Source organism: Candoia aspera, chromosome 6 (genome assembly GCF_035149785.1).
Source record: "Candoia aspera isolate rCanAsp1 chromosome 6, rCanAsp1.hap2, whole genome shotgun sequence".
Taxonomy (NCBI): Eukaryota; Metazoa; Chordata; class Lepidosauria; order Squamata; family Boidae; genus Candoia; species Candoia aspera.
Window position 1 is genome coordinate 5175573 of NC_086158.1, and position 16656 is coordinate 5192228.

Consider the following 16656-nt stretch of genomic DNA (forward strand, 5'->3'; position numbering starts at 1 on the left):
AACTGTTGCAGTGTGCACTCACATGATCAAAATTCAGGCGCTTGGCAACTGGCTCGCACTTGCAACATTTGCAGCATTCTGGGGTCACGTGATCACCATTTGCAACCTTCCCAGCCGGCTTCTGACAAGCAAAGTCAATGGGGGAAGCCGGATTCACTTAACGACCATGGTGATTCACTTAACACCCATGGCGATTCACTTAATGACCATGGCAAAAGGTGAAATTGGGTGTGACTCACTTAACAACCGCCTCACTTAGCAACAGAAGTTCCAGTCCCAGTTATGAATGTAAGTCAAGAACTACCTGTAGTTCAGAAGAATATTCTAATTTCATCCACTTTATTTTTGTTCTGCCTACCACACCCACCTCATTGTTCTGATTGTGCCCACTTTATGATTGGGTGAGGGGTCCTTGGTCAAGCGTGGCCCTTGTTCTGCAATAGGGATACAGTCATACCCTGCAGATTGACTGGCAACATTGCCTCTGTTTCTAAGAAGAGGCCCTTTCCAGATCTGACCGCTGCATCTGATGATCTTAGTGCTAAATTCTGCCTGTTTTACCCTGTTTGCTTCTTGCCTATAAGTGCAAATAAGTGCTTTTGTTTGTTCATTCATGCTGCATTAAGAACAGTTATGCCAAACATTAGTCTCTGCCAAAAAATAGCTGGAAGTGAAACCAAGTGTGTTAGCCGGGCTCACTCCAGAGATTAAATCAGATATCTTCTTGTGAAATATTTCATGATTAAAAGCTTGGAATGTGCAAATTTAAACTGGTTGGGCTGGAATTTTCCTGTTGTTGGGAAGATTTTCGGCCAAACAAATGTGGGCATATTTCTCTTACAAAAAGCATGGGTGGGAACTTTTCCTGTTGGCGAACACAAAAAATTAACACAAAAACACACAGTTACTCACTGAGGTCTTTTAATTAAAAGTTCAGAGAAAAGTTGAATAGTATATTATGGTTTGAATGTATTTGAATTTATAGGGGGAATGACTTCAAAAGAGATGGAAGATTCTGAAAAGCCATACCAGAGGCTGCACAGGAAACTCTGCAAGAGGGAAAAAAAGATGTTGAACCAAGGAGAAGGACAGGAGAACAACCAGACCTGGAAGCCACAATGCAGTTTGTTTGGTTCTGGCTTCATGCATTACATGAACCCAACCATTGACTCTTATAAACTATGATTTATAGCTTAGCAAATTACAGCGAATGCAGTCATGGGATTTAAACCAATGGTGGCCTAGTGTGATCTGTGAACACAGTTGTGGTTGGTGATTGCAACAGAACGTTTATGCCAACCATTGTCTTTTATAAACCATGACTTTTAGTTTAGCAAGTTAATGTGAATGCAGTCATGGGATTTAAACAAACGGTGGTCCAGCGTGATGTGGGAACTCAGCCACTGGTGGTTAGTAGGTTCAATGGAATGTGTATTGTATGTCTGGTTTCTACCACCTTTTGGCGAAACCAGCTTAAAAACTATGAAAGCTCACACTGCGTTTGATAGTTCCAAGGCATACCCTTTTGATTATCTGTCATGGTGATGATTTTACACGGCTCTGGTTAAGTACTGTTGCTCAGAAACTGTGTTTGTGGTTTTATATCAGGGTTTCTCAACCAGGGTTCCACAAGAGGTCACTAGGGGTTCCCTGGGAGATCACGATTTATTTAAAATTATTTCAAATTCAAGCAACTTCACATTCTTCGTTTTCAGTTAAAGAACACCGTTAAGGCATATACAGGCCTGCCCATGAAACAAATATAATAATTTTGTAACTTCTGGCCTGTATTGGAGCCTGAATGTGCAGGGGTTCCCTGAGGCCTGAAAAATATTTTAAGGGTTCCTCCAGGGTCAAAAAGCTGAGAAAGGCTGCTTTATAATATAGTTTGGGAATATTATCAATTGTCTTGGGGGCATATTCAGAAAGGAAAGAGAAGCCCCTTCTTCTGCATCAGCCTTGCCCAGTCTGGGCTGCTCATCTGGGAGACTGCAAGGCCTTTGGTGCATTGATTGGGGATTTCCTGAGAGCTGTAGTCCCACCACATCTTGAAGGCACAAGCTGAAAGTCTAGAACCGTGCTTTTCAAACTTGGCAGCTTTAAGATGTGCGGACTTCAAGTCCCAGAATTCCCCAGCCAGAATGAATTGGCTCTAGAGTGCATGAATAAGAATTGCCTCTTCTGAGACCGCTGTATATCAAGATAACATGACAAATATATAAAAGCCTATACTTTTTCTTCTTTCTTTGCCTTTGGGCTGGGCACAAACAAATCAGAAAATTGTATGATGGAAGAAGCATGCTCATTTTTGTTATGAATCCCTGGAAGTTAATATATTTGATTTCCCAGGTAGGCAGTGGTCTAGATTTCTGCAAGCCCCAGAAATTCATGTAAAGATGGGAGAGCTGTCTAAAGGACAAGAGCTGGCTCATCCTAGCTCTCTGACAGAATGTGTTGTGTGCCCACTCAGACCTGCAAGCCCAGGCACACAACAGGCTAGGCTCACATGTAGTTGGCTAATTAATGGCTAATTAGTTATTTGCCATGTCTTCCTTGAAGGAATTCAGGATGGAGTACATAACTCTTTCACCTCTTTTTTTCCCCACAATGACAACTCTCTGGGGCCAGCTGGGCTGAGAGAAAGTGAATGGCACAAGGCCTCCCAGGGACCTTCCTTGACCGTGGCTGATGTCAAGGTCCTTCAGTAGGCAACATCAAGGAATCAAGGACTGTACAAATTTCACTGAGCATCCTTCATGCCCAGCAATGTGGGCATATTTCTCTGACCAGAAAACACAGGAGGAAAATTCCTGTTGGCAAACCCAAATATATTAATGGTGGAAATAAACATACAGTAACTCACTGAACATTTTTAATTAAAAGCTCAGAGAAAAGTTGGATAGGGTGTTATGCCTTGAATTTAGGAGGTAGGGGTGGCTGCAGGGGGAGGTGGAGGATGGAAGATTCTGGAAAATAATACCAGAAGTAGTGCAGGAAACTCACCCTAGCTCACCAGAAGGAAAGAGGATGTTGAACCAACAGGAGAAGGGCAAAAGAGGACCCAGAATTGGAAGTCACAGTTTGGTTTGTTGGTTCTGGCTTTATGCAACCAGTGTCTTTAATAAACCACAATTTATACCTTAGCAGAGAACCAGCTTGGAGTAGTGGTTAAAGCATCAGGCTAGAAACTGGGAGACTACAAGTTCTAGTCCTGCCTTGGGCACAAAGCCAGCTGGGTGACCTTGGGCCAGTCACTCTCTCTCAGCCCTAAGAAGGAGGCAATGGCCAACCACTAATGAAAAACATGCCAAGAAAACTGCAGGGACTTGTCCAGGCAGTCTCCAGGAATTGGACACGATTGAATGGATTAAAAAAAAAGAAGCGTAGCAAGTTATTGTGAATGAAGCTGTGGGATTTAAACAGACGGTAGTCTGGTGTGATGTGTGAACGCAGCTATTGTGGGTGATTTCAACAGAACAGTTATGCCCACCTGCTACTAACTTTTGCCAAAACCGGTCTGAACACGACAAAAGCTCCTACAGTGTTTGGACATTCCAAGTGCCCTTATCTCTGTTTAGATACTGCTTCTCAGAAATGGTGTTTGTGGTTTCCTCTGGGTTGCTGTTTATGAGATAAACTGCCAGCAGATTCACCCTCTATTAATGGACTGTTTTGGTCTATTCTGCCTGCCATTACCTTCCCAGCCTCCCCACAATCTCTCCTAGCTGAGGGTAAACGTGAACCTGGGTCTTCCTGATCCCAAGTTCAATGCCCTTAATGTCACACCATATAGGTTGAGATAAGTCAGTGTGTTGTGCAAATCAGGCAATAGAGTCAATTCAGTAATCAGAGTTAAGTAAATCTTAGCATGTTATGGTGCCTGGTCACAGTTAAGTTTGTTACCTGTTTGGTGCCAAAAAAATAGTAACTAGGTTTACACATTACACTAAGCCATAATTGGATTTGCTTGTTTTTAGCTTTGGGCAAACCCAACAAACAGCAGTTGAATTGATAAACTACTGTTTAGCTAAATAATATATAGCCCAACTGTGGAATTTGCTACCATCTGAGGTTGTGATGGCCACTTATCTAACTGGTCTTAGAAGGGGCCTGGACACATCACAGAGGATCAAATATGTAGCTTGTCTTGATTCCTGTTTGCTATGTCCAGCATCACAGGTAGCATATCTTAAATCCCAGCTGCTTGGAGCAACTTTGGAAGAATTCCATCCATGTTGGTAGGCTTCCTGAAGGCATCCGTTGACCACTGTGGGATCCAGGACTACATTGCTGCTGGCTTACATGCTTCCCTTAGGTGAACTCAGTCTGTGACAGATGAACAGGGCTACCTCTCTGCAAATTGATGCATTTAAGTTATGCTTTGGTGGTGCCCATTGTCATCCTTATCAGAACAGCATGGGGAGAAGAAACATGCGTAGCAGTAGATTACCCCTTTATAGGCCTGTGACTCAGCATTTTGAAACTGCCCTGTCTCCTAATGACTCCATACTTCGATACTGCCCTCTGATGTGATCCATAATACAAGTCTGTACACCTGGCCTCTCACCTGCTGACACGCCCAAATTTACCTAATAAAATTCCCGGTTTAACTATGATTCTACTGTTATTTCTGCCGCAATGCCTTTATTCTGTCAGCCCTTTAGGCAGTTTTGCAACCTTAATTTTTTATTTTGCAATCACTGTTTTGCCCACAAACCACCCCTGTCAGGAGGAATTCTTGCTCTGACAACATGGACTTCAGCAGAGAGGTAGCTTCCCAAGGCCAACCAGGACTTTCATGGAAGAGTTGGGACTTGTGATGTTTCCACAATACATTTCTTGCTTTCTGAACAACACCTACACTCCATTATGGGTTTCAGAATACAATATATGCTGAACAAATGAATGTGGGGAGAGGGAAACATTGGCTTATCTTGCCCTTGGCATTATTTCTTGAACCCAGAACTTGAAGATTGGGTTGGTTTACAGTTCCTCATCTATAAAGATAATAGTTGGAATGTATGTATGAGATAGATAGATAGATAGATAGATAGATAGATAGATAGATAGATAGATAGATATTACAGTCAACAGAGAAGAATGCCAACAGCAAAGTTCTCATTTTATGAGCATTCATTTTTTAAAACATATGGTTATTAATACTGTTTGCTGCATTGTAGCCAGGGACATCTACAGCAGAAGGTCAGAAGGGTCAAGTTGGCACCTGTGCCAACCTCACCCCTTTCTTGTAATGCTAGTAAAAGAGGGCAGGATTTCAATCATATAGTTGTGACTGCCAATTGTCATTTTTGACTCCACACCACCCCTCCCCACAAACATCCCTGGTTGCAAGCTTTCATAGGGTTCATACTACATTATAGGAAAGAAAATAAAAATGCCCAGGCCATGTTATCTGCAACCAAGGGTCACAAGTAGTTTGAAGTGCTTTCTTAGATTCTGGAAGGCAAGCATCCCAACCGGTTATCCCTGCCTATAATTTTGAATCGCCGTGTCATCTGGCCTTGTTAACCCTAAGGATGGTCTGGTGCATCCTGCAAAATTATTAGCTGAGCTCATGCAACATGCCTAACCAGGTCAGTGGAAGACCTAACAGATGCATTCTCACAACATGCTGAGTTTGGTTTTGTTAACTGTAGATTTCGGAGGCTTAGTATACAGAACTTTATCATTTCTGGGTTCTCTCTGTTCATGTGCCGTTCAGTTTTTCCTTACTACTTTCACTCCTTTGCCTGTCTTGTCTCCACCTTATTCACTTCTTCTCCCTCTCTGCCCTGCCACCTCTTCTCTCCCTTGCAAAGCCCAGAACATCTCAGCCAGGGGCAGCTGGAAAAACTTCTCTCTGCTTCCCCCTCTCTGTGACACGAGGTCCACTTTGCAAGTTATTGTCAGAAGCTTCTGTACTACTGTATAGTTACTTCAGTTCACTTTGAAAAGAGGAAGGAGGAGGAGGAGGAGGACTGTACTCCCTTACTGTGGCATTGACAAAAACCTTCTCTGCTCAGTGGACATTCATGCCTCTTTCTAGAGATAACCAAGGGCTAAACTGGAATTTCCTTCCATCCAACATGGTGGTAGCCATCCATTTAGATTACTCCTAAAGGGGACTTTGTTAAACCATGATGGATTGAGCTATTAATGGCTGCTCTCTTAATGGCAGTTCATTACTTCCTGAACTGCAAAAGGCAGATCTTAAACCCAGCTGCTACTGAGCAACAGAGGAAAAAAGGTAACACCCTGACTTTTCATTTTGGTAGCATCCTGAATGTGCTTGGTTGGGCATACTGGGCTACAGAAGGCTGACTGAGATGGACTCTTGGCCTAAATCAACCTCAAGGCTCTTCTTATAACTTACGGAGCTGAGCAAGTCTGATTTGAGCCATATTTCCTACACTGCCAATGTTTTTAGTAGGTTTATGACAACGAAACCTTGATTTAACAAGTCCTTCAGGAGTCCCTTTTTACCACTGGAACTTCTCCAACTATTTTCCTTTACTGACACTTCTTCCACTGTGTAAGTATTGAGTGTACTCTAGATGTAGGGCTTGATTGTCACAAAAACAGAACAGAGGTCACATTCTTTGTTTTCCTAGAACTTCCAGATAACTGTGCTGTAGCTCAGCTTATGACGGCAGTGGGGTTTTCCTGTTGTTGTAGTAGTAAGCAAGGACGCAATTCACGCCTGTTGCAAAACCATAGTTTGCACAACCTTTTGCTAATTTTGGGCTCTCCGGTTGTACTTCCGTTTTCCCCTGTCAACAGGCCAGTCTTCTAGATGAAGATGATGAGTGCTAGAATTCACATATCTGAAAGGAACCAGGTGTGGGATGACAGAGTTAGCATGACTGGGATAAACCTTGCGGATGTTGTCCTTCTCTGCCTTGTAACTTAGGAGAAAGCCCAGGATGGAAACTGGACGTGTTTACAGGTAAAATGTGCTCTGTCCCTGCACTAAGCATGCTTGTGGGACATTCTCTTGAGGAAGAACCATGGAAACTGTCTTTTGCTCCCAAGGTGTAGCTGTAATCCAGGGAGAGAAAAGCATACTTTCTCAGTTTAAGTTACAAGCTGATTGGGAGGGCCTCTTTTTTTTTTTTACATTCTGCTGTTACATGCATTTGTTTAAAACATCTGCTTTCCTTGAGGTTTCTTTCTTGATCCTGTTCTCTGCAAGAGAGCACACTGGGCTGAACCAGTAAAAAACAATCAAAACATGAAAGCTCTTCGTTTAGGGCCATTTCTATTTGTTCCAGCCATATCTGTAAGGTCATTAGAAATGCTCAGATATGTAATTAAGGGAAAAAGAAGATTGACCCCGCTGCTAAGAGCATTTGTTGGGACTCCATATATTTTGTAGATATTTGAGATACCAATTTGTACAGAATTGTATGTGGTAGCACATCAGGAATTTTGTCTGGATAGTTCTTTTTGTATATTGCTTGGAAAGGGGAAGAGAGAACTGGCTCAGCAGTCTTAGGAACTGAACAAGGGAAGAAAATATGAAAGATTTCATCGTTCCCAAACTGGTTGCCCTCTTAAATATATTGGATTACAGCTTCCATAGTTCTTATCTGGAATGATGGAAACTTTAGTTGAACACATCAAGTGATCCACAATTGACAGACTGTGTATAGATAATCTTTTTCCAACCCTGAGTCCTTTACATGTGTGGGAACTACTCTAATTCTCAAACAGCTAAAGTCCTAAGGCATCTGGAAAGCACCAGGAATTACAGATTTAGCATATTGGTGTCGAAGTGAAGAGATCCAGGGTTGTGAAGATAAAATGTTGCATGATTCTCCCTCAGTGTTTTATATTCACAACAACCCTGGATCTCTTCACATTTTTGAAGATCTGGCAGAGAAAGCCAGAATGTCAGTGTAATGAGTAAGAATCTGATCATTCTTATGGGCTGGGCCAACTCAACGTGTTAAACTCTAAACTCAGTTTAATAAAATATGATTGCTGTGATCTTATAACATGCTCAGCCCAAACAATCAAACAAATAAGAAGTGATGATGTGGTGGCTTACATAACGTATTCAGACATCTTGGCATACCAGGCATAAAGTACCATCCTAAAGTCTCACAACCAACCTATTGGAGGTCTAGCAGCTTGGTGGCATCACAGAAAGTCAATAGGTCTGTTGATGGAGTACTGAAATTGTTGAAAGTTAGTCAGGAAGAGAGGAAGAACAGGGGCCACCATAATAAATGTAAGTAGGAAATTCAGAGGCTGAGTAAGAGATGTCATTCATTAAAAAGAAGTCTTTAAAAAGAAGGGTGGAACCTCCTAGAATTTCATCTTTCTGTGAGTTGGGTGACAATGTCTTCAGAATGTCCCAAGGGCCTTCTTCCCCATGGAGATGGTTTGGAGCTTGAGTTTCAGCACTCCCTTTGGTGGATCTTCAGGGAGGAAAAGCAGAGTGTTGTCACTGCCTTCAAACGTGTCTAGAAATATACATCTCATCTTGGGTAAAATAGGCAGAGAAGGTTCATAATTAGAAGATGCCATGGAAGCTGTTTGTACACCTTTTTAAAAAACCAATTTAAATGAATGAACTGAAGAAAAAAGTCTAGGTACATAGAACGTGATTAATAATTCAATTTCAGAATTAAAAATGTAATTATAAAAAGGAAAAGGAGGGATAGAAATTTGCTGAATGATGTTATCAACAGAACAGCTCCAAAAAGAAATCGTCATATTGCTCAAAAGTCTTCTTCCTTACCCTTTTGCCAAAAAGAAAAAGAAAAAAGAAAAGAAACAAATTCAAATATTAATAAGACGTACTGTGATGACTGGAACACTCAACTACCCATTTAATTATGACTTATAAGCTTTTGCTTAGAAATCTACTTTAATGGTGCGAAGCATTCAGTACAGAGAAAAAGCTGCGAATGAAAATTCCTGCTCGTTTCTACAATTAAAAGTATCAGTAAAGTCAAATTCCCCCCCACTGCCCCCTTAGGTATGCACCCCTCCTCGTACCAGCAGATGGCTGTAACAGTTCTCTGTGGATGACCTTGTGCTGGAAGATAGTCCAGACAAGATGATTCACACTCCAGACATTCTCCCCCTCCCTGCCGGTTGACTTGCAGGTTGACACGCAGTGCACCAAAATGGATGTGAGTACGATAAGATGTTCTGGGAAAATTTGATCGGGGAGCATGACACATACCAACAATGCCTTGCTATAAGGCAAGTATAGATATCAACTTCCAGTCTTGTAACACTGAACCTGGTTACTGTATTAACCATTTTCTGAGTTCATCCAACGTACCAAGTCATGGTATATTTATCTTCCAAAATCCGTTTGATTTCTCTCTGCTCTAGTGGTAACTCTGGAAGGTATAGCACTCCCTCTGAAGGATCCTTGAGGGTCTGACTTTACATGAGGGTCCTCACTGCTTGGGCTCCTGGAAGAAAGCCAGGGCGTACACTTTCTAGCTTACATCCTGCTCTAGCTTCTCAAATATATCCTAGATTTACCTGGCTGAAACCTTGTTGGGAAGTTTGCTGCTTATTCTACCATGCAAAGCAGCCTGTTTCTGGATGTGTATCTTATGCAAAGACAAGAACAAAGCCATCATATGGTGTACTTATTTGGGGTTTAGTGAGAACTCAACAATTTTCATTTATAAACCATGGTTTATGGGTTAGCACAGGGGTCCCCAAACTCTTCATCTCATTGACCCCTTCATGACGTTTCAGGTTGTTCATCGACCCCCAAACATTTATTATATGAAAATAATTGAATAAATACTACTTTAATTAATAGTACTACAAATAATAACAACAACAATAATGGATAGTCCCATTGACCCTTGGAGGTTGATATTGACCAAAGTGGTCAATATCAACCTCCAAGGGTCAATGGGACTATCCATTATTGTTGATATTATTATTTGTAGTACTATTAATTTGGAGAACCATGGATTAGCATGTTGGTAAACCCAGTCAGATGTGGTTGATTCAGTAACCATGGTTCAGCAAAGCATTATTGAATGTGAAGTGTGAATCAGACCAAAGAATCAAGATACTTTATACTTAGCCCACAGTGATAAAAATACTTTCCCACATCAATTATCTCCTTGTGGGTGGGGCAGCTGTGCTTCATCTTGATGACTCAGCTAGTGCTACAAAGTAGACCCAATTTCCCTTCGGAAACCATTTCATTTCACCTCAGCTTCTCATTTGGCAGTTCCATTAAATGGGGTGTGTTGCTTTGCATAAACCTCCTTAAACTGGAACACCTTTCTAAAACTTTGCCTAATTCCTGGTTTTCCTCCAAGATTCCTTCTTTTCAGCAACCTAACTTAGGACCAAGGAGGGCCCTTTTTGCATTGGGCTGGTCTTCTGATCTGAGGGCCAGTGCAATTTTGGGCTGCATAAGGATCACATCCAGATCACAGAAAGCAAAAGATCAATTGTACTCTTGCACTGGGTAGATCACACTTGCACAACTGGATCCAGTTTTGGGCACTGCATTTTTAAAGGGACATGGAGATGCTGCGGCCAGTCCAGAAGACAGCCTCCAGGAAATTGGGGTTTGGAAGCCAAGCCCTGTGAGAAACAGTTCAAGGAGCTAGGCATGTTTAGCTTGCAGAAGAGAAGATTGAGGGAAACAGGAAAGATGTCAACAAAAGTCTGCCATGTGCAAGAGAAGGTTGAACTGTTTGCTGTTGAAACTGAGGGCAAGGCAAGATGCAGTGGGTTGAAACTAAAAGGAAGGAGATTCAGGCTGAAAATTAGGAGGAACTTCCTGATAGTAAGAACATTCAGTGGTGGAACAGTCTGCTGCTCTGGTTAGAACACTGTGGAGGCACAAATGGGAGCTAGCTGGCTACCACTCAGGGATGTTTTAGTGGATTCCTGCACTGGGCAGAAGTTGGATGACCTTGAAGGTGCCTTCCAACTGATGCAGTCAACCACTCTGTGATTCTGCAAGTCACTGAGGTGTCCATAGTTTTTGACCTAAACTCTAGAGACTTCCCTTTCTTCATATTGCCCTAGTGTAACCCAGAGAAGGCGCCAGTGAAACCTCCTCTGGTTAAATAGCACAGGCTGCATAAGAATGAGACAATTTCCATCCAGGTAAATATCTATTGTCAGGGGGTTAATTATAAAATTACCCAAAGCTGGCAGCATTTCTGAACAATAAGCATCGACTAGAAGTGTCATGAGTACGGATGGTGAGCAGGAGGGGGGCCCTATCCAGGGGGGAAACGCATGCGTAGTTTAGAGGCTTTGAGCTGTCATTCAAAGAGACCCAGCACAGACCCGCCTTGAGTTTTGGGTTGATCTGTCTGAGTTTTCCCACGCTCCTTCAGTTTGGCAGGATTTTCTGTCTACTAGAGCAGTTAATAAACACTAGAGACTAATTTCTTGTCTCAGCATGGTGTTTTGCTTAAATCAGGACAAGAAGGGAATTACAGGGGCTGTTTTTGTTTTTTTTTCAATCCCAATACAAGGAAAGGGCCACACCCGCAAAACTGGCCACATCAAGGCTAATGCCTGTCCCATCAGGCTTGGACAAGCAGAGAAGTGTTAGCATTGTGTTCCTACTCCTAGGGGCAGTGGGCATGTTGGCTAGGGATTAAGCGGGTAGAAATCAAACACATCTGGAGGGCATCAGGTTGGGGAAGGTTGCTCTAGAACGCTTGGTGACGTTCATTTGTGAAAAATTGAGAAGAGGGTGGCTGGGGATGCCCAGTGGCCCACCCAGTGCCAACTTTTTACCTAGGCATGAGTAATCCACAGCTTTCAGGTATGACCCGCAAAGACATGAAAAGAAATCTCATAGAGGAGATCAAGCCCTTGTGTAGAACATGGAGCTGCAGACAAGTTACGGCAAGCCAAATTCTGACCGATTGTCAGGAAAAAGACTTCCAAAAAGCAGTTTGACAGTGGAAGGGGTAGGATCTTCTTCGCTAGCTGCGTGTACACAAAGGCTTACCAGCCATCTGTCTGAAATATTTTAATTTGGATTCTGACGAATTAAAGTAGGAATCATCCTTCATGGCTCATTTCCACACTACAGTTGTACCAATCTGTCCTTTACACAACGAGAAATGTGAACTTTGCTGCCGCCACTCCAGTCCTGTATCCAATCTAAAGATGCAGCTAAAGCAATACTGTACATCTTCCTCGCCCGGGTTGATATGCTTCTGGGGCAAACTAGGATAGACATTTGCCCTGAAGGAAGTGGTTGAAGGCCATCACCTATCTACAGTGGTAGGAAACTGAAAACGGTGGGATGCATGGACATTAGTAAGGTTTCAGTGGAACAAGCATCTAATATATAGCAGCATATTCCCGTTTTTGGAGCTGGAAATCTGGAACATTGTTTAGCACAATTCTGCAATTAAGCTCCTTCCAGCTGGTGTTCTTATGCATTGGACTTCAGCACTATCTCTAGCCAACATTGGGGATTGTGCTAGTTGAAATTTTGGGAGGTATTAGAACCTCATTTATTGGAGGTGTTTAAGCAGAGGCTGGAGAGCAATTTATTGGAGGATGTTCTAGAAGTGGGTTCCTGCACTGGGCAGAAGGTTAGACTTGATGGTTTCCCAGGTCCCTTCTAACCCCTACATGTATGTATGTATGTATGTATGTATTTATAATCCCGCCTTCATTATTTTTATAAATAACTCAAGGCAGTGAACATACCTAATCAGCCATCCTCCCCTTGCTTTGGATTTTAATTAATTTATTATAAAATTGTGGTTAAGGCAATGGGCTAAAAACCAGGAGTCTGTGAGTTCTAGTCCCACCTTAGGCAGGAAAGCCGGCTGGGTGACCTTGGGCCAGTCATTCTCTCTCAGCCCAGCTCACCTCACAGGGTTGTTGTGGGGAAAACAGGAGGAGGAAGGAGCATTAGGTATGTTCACCGCCTTGAGTTATTTATAAAAATAATAAAGGCGGGATAGTAAATAAATAAATAATCAAACTTTGGACTAGACAGTGCTGTAGCTCCAACTTGTGGCTAGCCAGGGAATTGCTTATGAGAAAGCCACACTGGTAAGAAACTATAGTACAGTCAATTTGTTAATAATTCTTAATGTTTTACCTCATCCTGTTGGATCAGATGACCCACAAATTATGGTCGCAATAATTAGATGATAATTTGTTGGATTGATACAAATGGTGAAACATTTCTGCTCATGAGTGATGGTTGTAGTGTTTAGACATGCTAGGAGAGTTTGGCTTAGTGCAATGTGCAAGTGAGCCAAATTCTCTAAGGGGAGTCCTGGTTGGAAGCTGGACTACCTGGACACACGCCTGGGTTAAAGAAGCAGTGAGGGCTCTCTGGCTTGAAGAGAACTTTCTATTTGCTTGGTGTCGGTCCCCTTCATCTCGCCAGATTTGCTTCCAAGGAAACAGCACAGAATGAAATTCAAGGCCAGCAAGATTAATCTCTATGCCAAACTCAGGACTTCATGGGACTTTCACTCACTGATGTGCCCAGTGGAATGTATTTATTTACTCTGGTTTCTGTGCTGCTCAATTCCAGCAGCCTCTAAGTGGCTTATAGAACAGCAGTTCTATACGATTTATAGAACTGCTTTGGTTTTTAAGATTAAACCAAAAAACGTATAAACACTGACAACCAGATGCATTGCCTTGGCATAAAATAATGGTTATCTGTCTCCAAAGGCTGCCCCAAAGAACCATGTTTTTACAGCTCTTTGGAAGCAAACGAAAGAGGTCCAAATATCTGGGTGGAGGCTGTTACTGTAAAAGGATGGCTACTACCGAGAAGGTTCGACACTGCGGTTCCTGTAGATGACATGCCCTTGGGGGAGGGTCCTTTAAGAAGCCCCTTCTCCCTGATATTACGGGATGGATTCTATAATATTCTCCAAGCTGGAGAAAGTGCTCTCCTATATCAGGGTTCCTCAACCTTGGCAACTCTAAGCTGTGCGGACTTCAACTCCCAGAATTCCCCAGCCAGCTTTGCTTGATTGAGGAACCCTGTCCTATATGATATCCAGACCCTGTACCATGTAAAGCTAAAAGGTGTCAACCAACCCCTTGACTTGCACCTGGAAGTTGACTGGCAGCCAGTGCAGCTCCCATAGTACTGGTGTTACGTGAATGAACCATGTTTAACTGCTTGGGCTCCCAACAGCTGGTTTAAGTCTAGCTGGTGTTGCCCTGTCCAGATCCTAACACTTCTGCCTACAAAAGATCTGCTGGGACAGTTTCATGAAACTGATGAAAGATCTGCTGGGATGGTTGAAGCTGTGGAGCAAAATAACCAAGTATCTTTTGGTAAAGGAATGACTCTTCCTATAAGCAGTACTGTAGTTCTGAGCTTCCTGTTGCCATGGATGGCTTCTGTCCCCATTCATTTCCTCACCCTGATCTGCCTACTACATATGTCTGGCTGCCATTGGCCCTCGTTCCTAAGACACCAAAATATGGACAGACAAAGATTTGGGGGAAACCAGAAAGCGAAAGGGTGAGGAAAAAAGATTTCAGAAGCAGGAAGAAAAGTACGTCTCCAGATATGGGTGTGAGACTGATAGCATTATGTAAGTGACTCAAATCATAAAATTTGTGTGATGACATTATGATGCATGGGGCGTTATCTGGGCTTGTACTGGATGCCTGTATTTGCAGATATGGATCCTATCAAAGGCTTCATGACTCATGAAGCAGGAGAAGGATCAGCCATGAGGATGGGACATTTCACTCCAGTCTGGTTCTCTGAAAGTTCAGGGATGGATGGATGGAGAACATGTGGGGAATGGTCTTGGTCTGAATAAAGAGGCAAGTATAAAATGTCTGGCTGACCTTGTTGGGGAAACTCAGAGCTGTTGGCTAAACAGAGAAGTAAAAAAACATTCCAGAAGAAGGCCATAGTAAATCACTGTTGTTGAAAAACCTGCACAGATGTCTCCATGAAGTCACCAGGAGCCGTGTTTGACCTGAAGGAGACTTTACCTTTTATGAAGCTGTGGGATGTTCTTGATTAAGTTCATTCCCTTGCAGAGACACTGGTCTGTCTTTTCATTGCTGGCTGGGAATTCAAGAAGCTGCTCTCCCAAAACACCTGGGAAACAGCTGGGGCAGGAGCTTTTTACCCAAAACAATTACACCTATTAAGGGTGAAGAATGCTGCCCGAGGCTAATCGCTGTCCTAGATCACAGAACATCTTGCTTGTTGGGCCTTTTCACAGCACAGTAAACAACCTGGTTAACGATGATGCATTGTCACTCCCATACTGTGGGGTCATTTAACTAAATCTTGTGCCTTGTTGTCTGAACTCAAAACAACCACGGGGGAGTGGGGTTTGAAACCAGGATCTGTAACCTCCAGCAAAACTTGCCCCAGCTGCAGGAATTCCCAGGTGGCTGCCATTTCATATTTAGAGAACACACAACATGCCTCAAAGTTAATTAAAGAGCTGTGCATAATAGGAAGGGGAGTAGTGTGGGGCTCAGTTGCCAATTAAGGGAGCGGTGGGACTGGTGCGTCATGTGAGTGTAGCCTGTATCTAGAGAGGAACAGCTATAGTACAGAACACACTCAGCATCTTCAAGGGCTATGTCAAATCCCCATAGAGCCAAGATTGGCCTGTGTTATCAGTTGATAGTTTGCACCAAGGCAAAGACACGTGTTTTTGTGAAAAGAGTGATATAATGTACATCATGATGTCACTGGGTTGATGATGTCACGACACGTGATGTCAACATAGTTCAGACCAGATACCTGTGGGCAGAAAGCATAGCTGAAACAAAAATTTAACTGCTGTCTGATGGTTGTGTGGGCAGTATCAGCATCTTAGATCCATGGACAATTATCGTACAACACCTGCAGTGGCAAAGCTACTTCTCGGCACCTTTTTTTTTCAGATTGCAACTCACAAAGCTAACCATTTGATTACCCACAATGCCCTAATTTAAAGATGCTCTGGGCCATTGTGGGAAGGTAAAAATATGTGTACAGTAGAGGTAACCATCGCTGACATTGCCGCTAGAGCTGAGTAAGCCTACCACAATTGATTGGCAGACTAGTGGTTTATCAAAAGACATATGGAATACACATTTACATCCAACCAGGAGTGGGACATATGTATTTTAACACTCTCAAAACAAATGGATCTATAGTAGACTCAGAGGAGACTGCTTTTGCTAAAGTCAACACCAGTTTACACCAGTTTTATGTTCCAGGGGAACTGATCTGTTTGGAGGGTGTTTGGCAAAGATTTTCCAACCTATGTATTTGCAAAGGCAAAATGGAAGAAGTAAGTTTTCCTCCTGCCTAGCAAGTTGAAATAAAACAGCTCAGCTAGACTTTCTGGAGAAACAGATGCAGCATCAGGCACCAGATGTTCATGGGGAAATAAAGTGGCCCCGAGCTTATTAAAAACAGCCAAGGGAGGACTAGATTATATCAGTACAGGGGACCATCTGCTTGGGAAAAAACAATGCTTTGTCAGCAAAGGAACACCTTGTTGGACAAAAGCAGTTACTAAATTTAACCCTTTTAGACTAGAAGTTGGGGCGGGAAACTAAGCCTACTGCAACTTATTTAATGCCATACAATTAATTGCCTTCTCGTACCAAATTTTTGAATGGAGCCTATGCCAAGCTGGTCATCTCTAAATATGCTGTGCCCTCTTTTCAAGA

The 16656-nt window shown here is 42.7% G+C and overlaps 1 protein-coding gene across 1 annotated transcript in view; it reads right to left on the minus strand.

Annotated features, from left to right (window-relative positions):
• The window catches only part of ABCC5 (ATP binding cassette subfamily C member 5), a 528771-nt gene that overhangs the window by 75574 nt on the left and 436541 nt on the right, over positions 1-16656 (minus strand). The window lies entirely within an intron of this gene.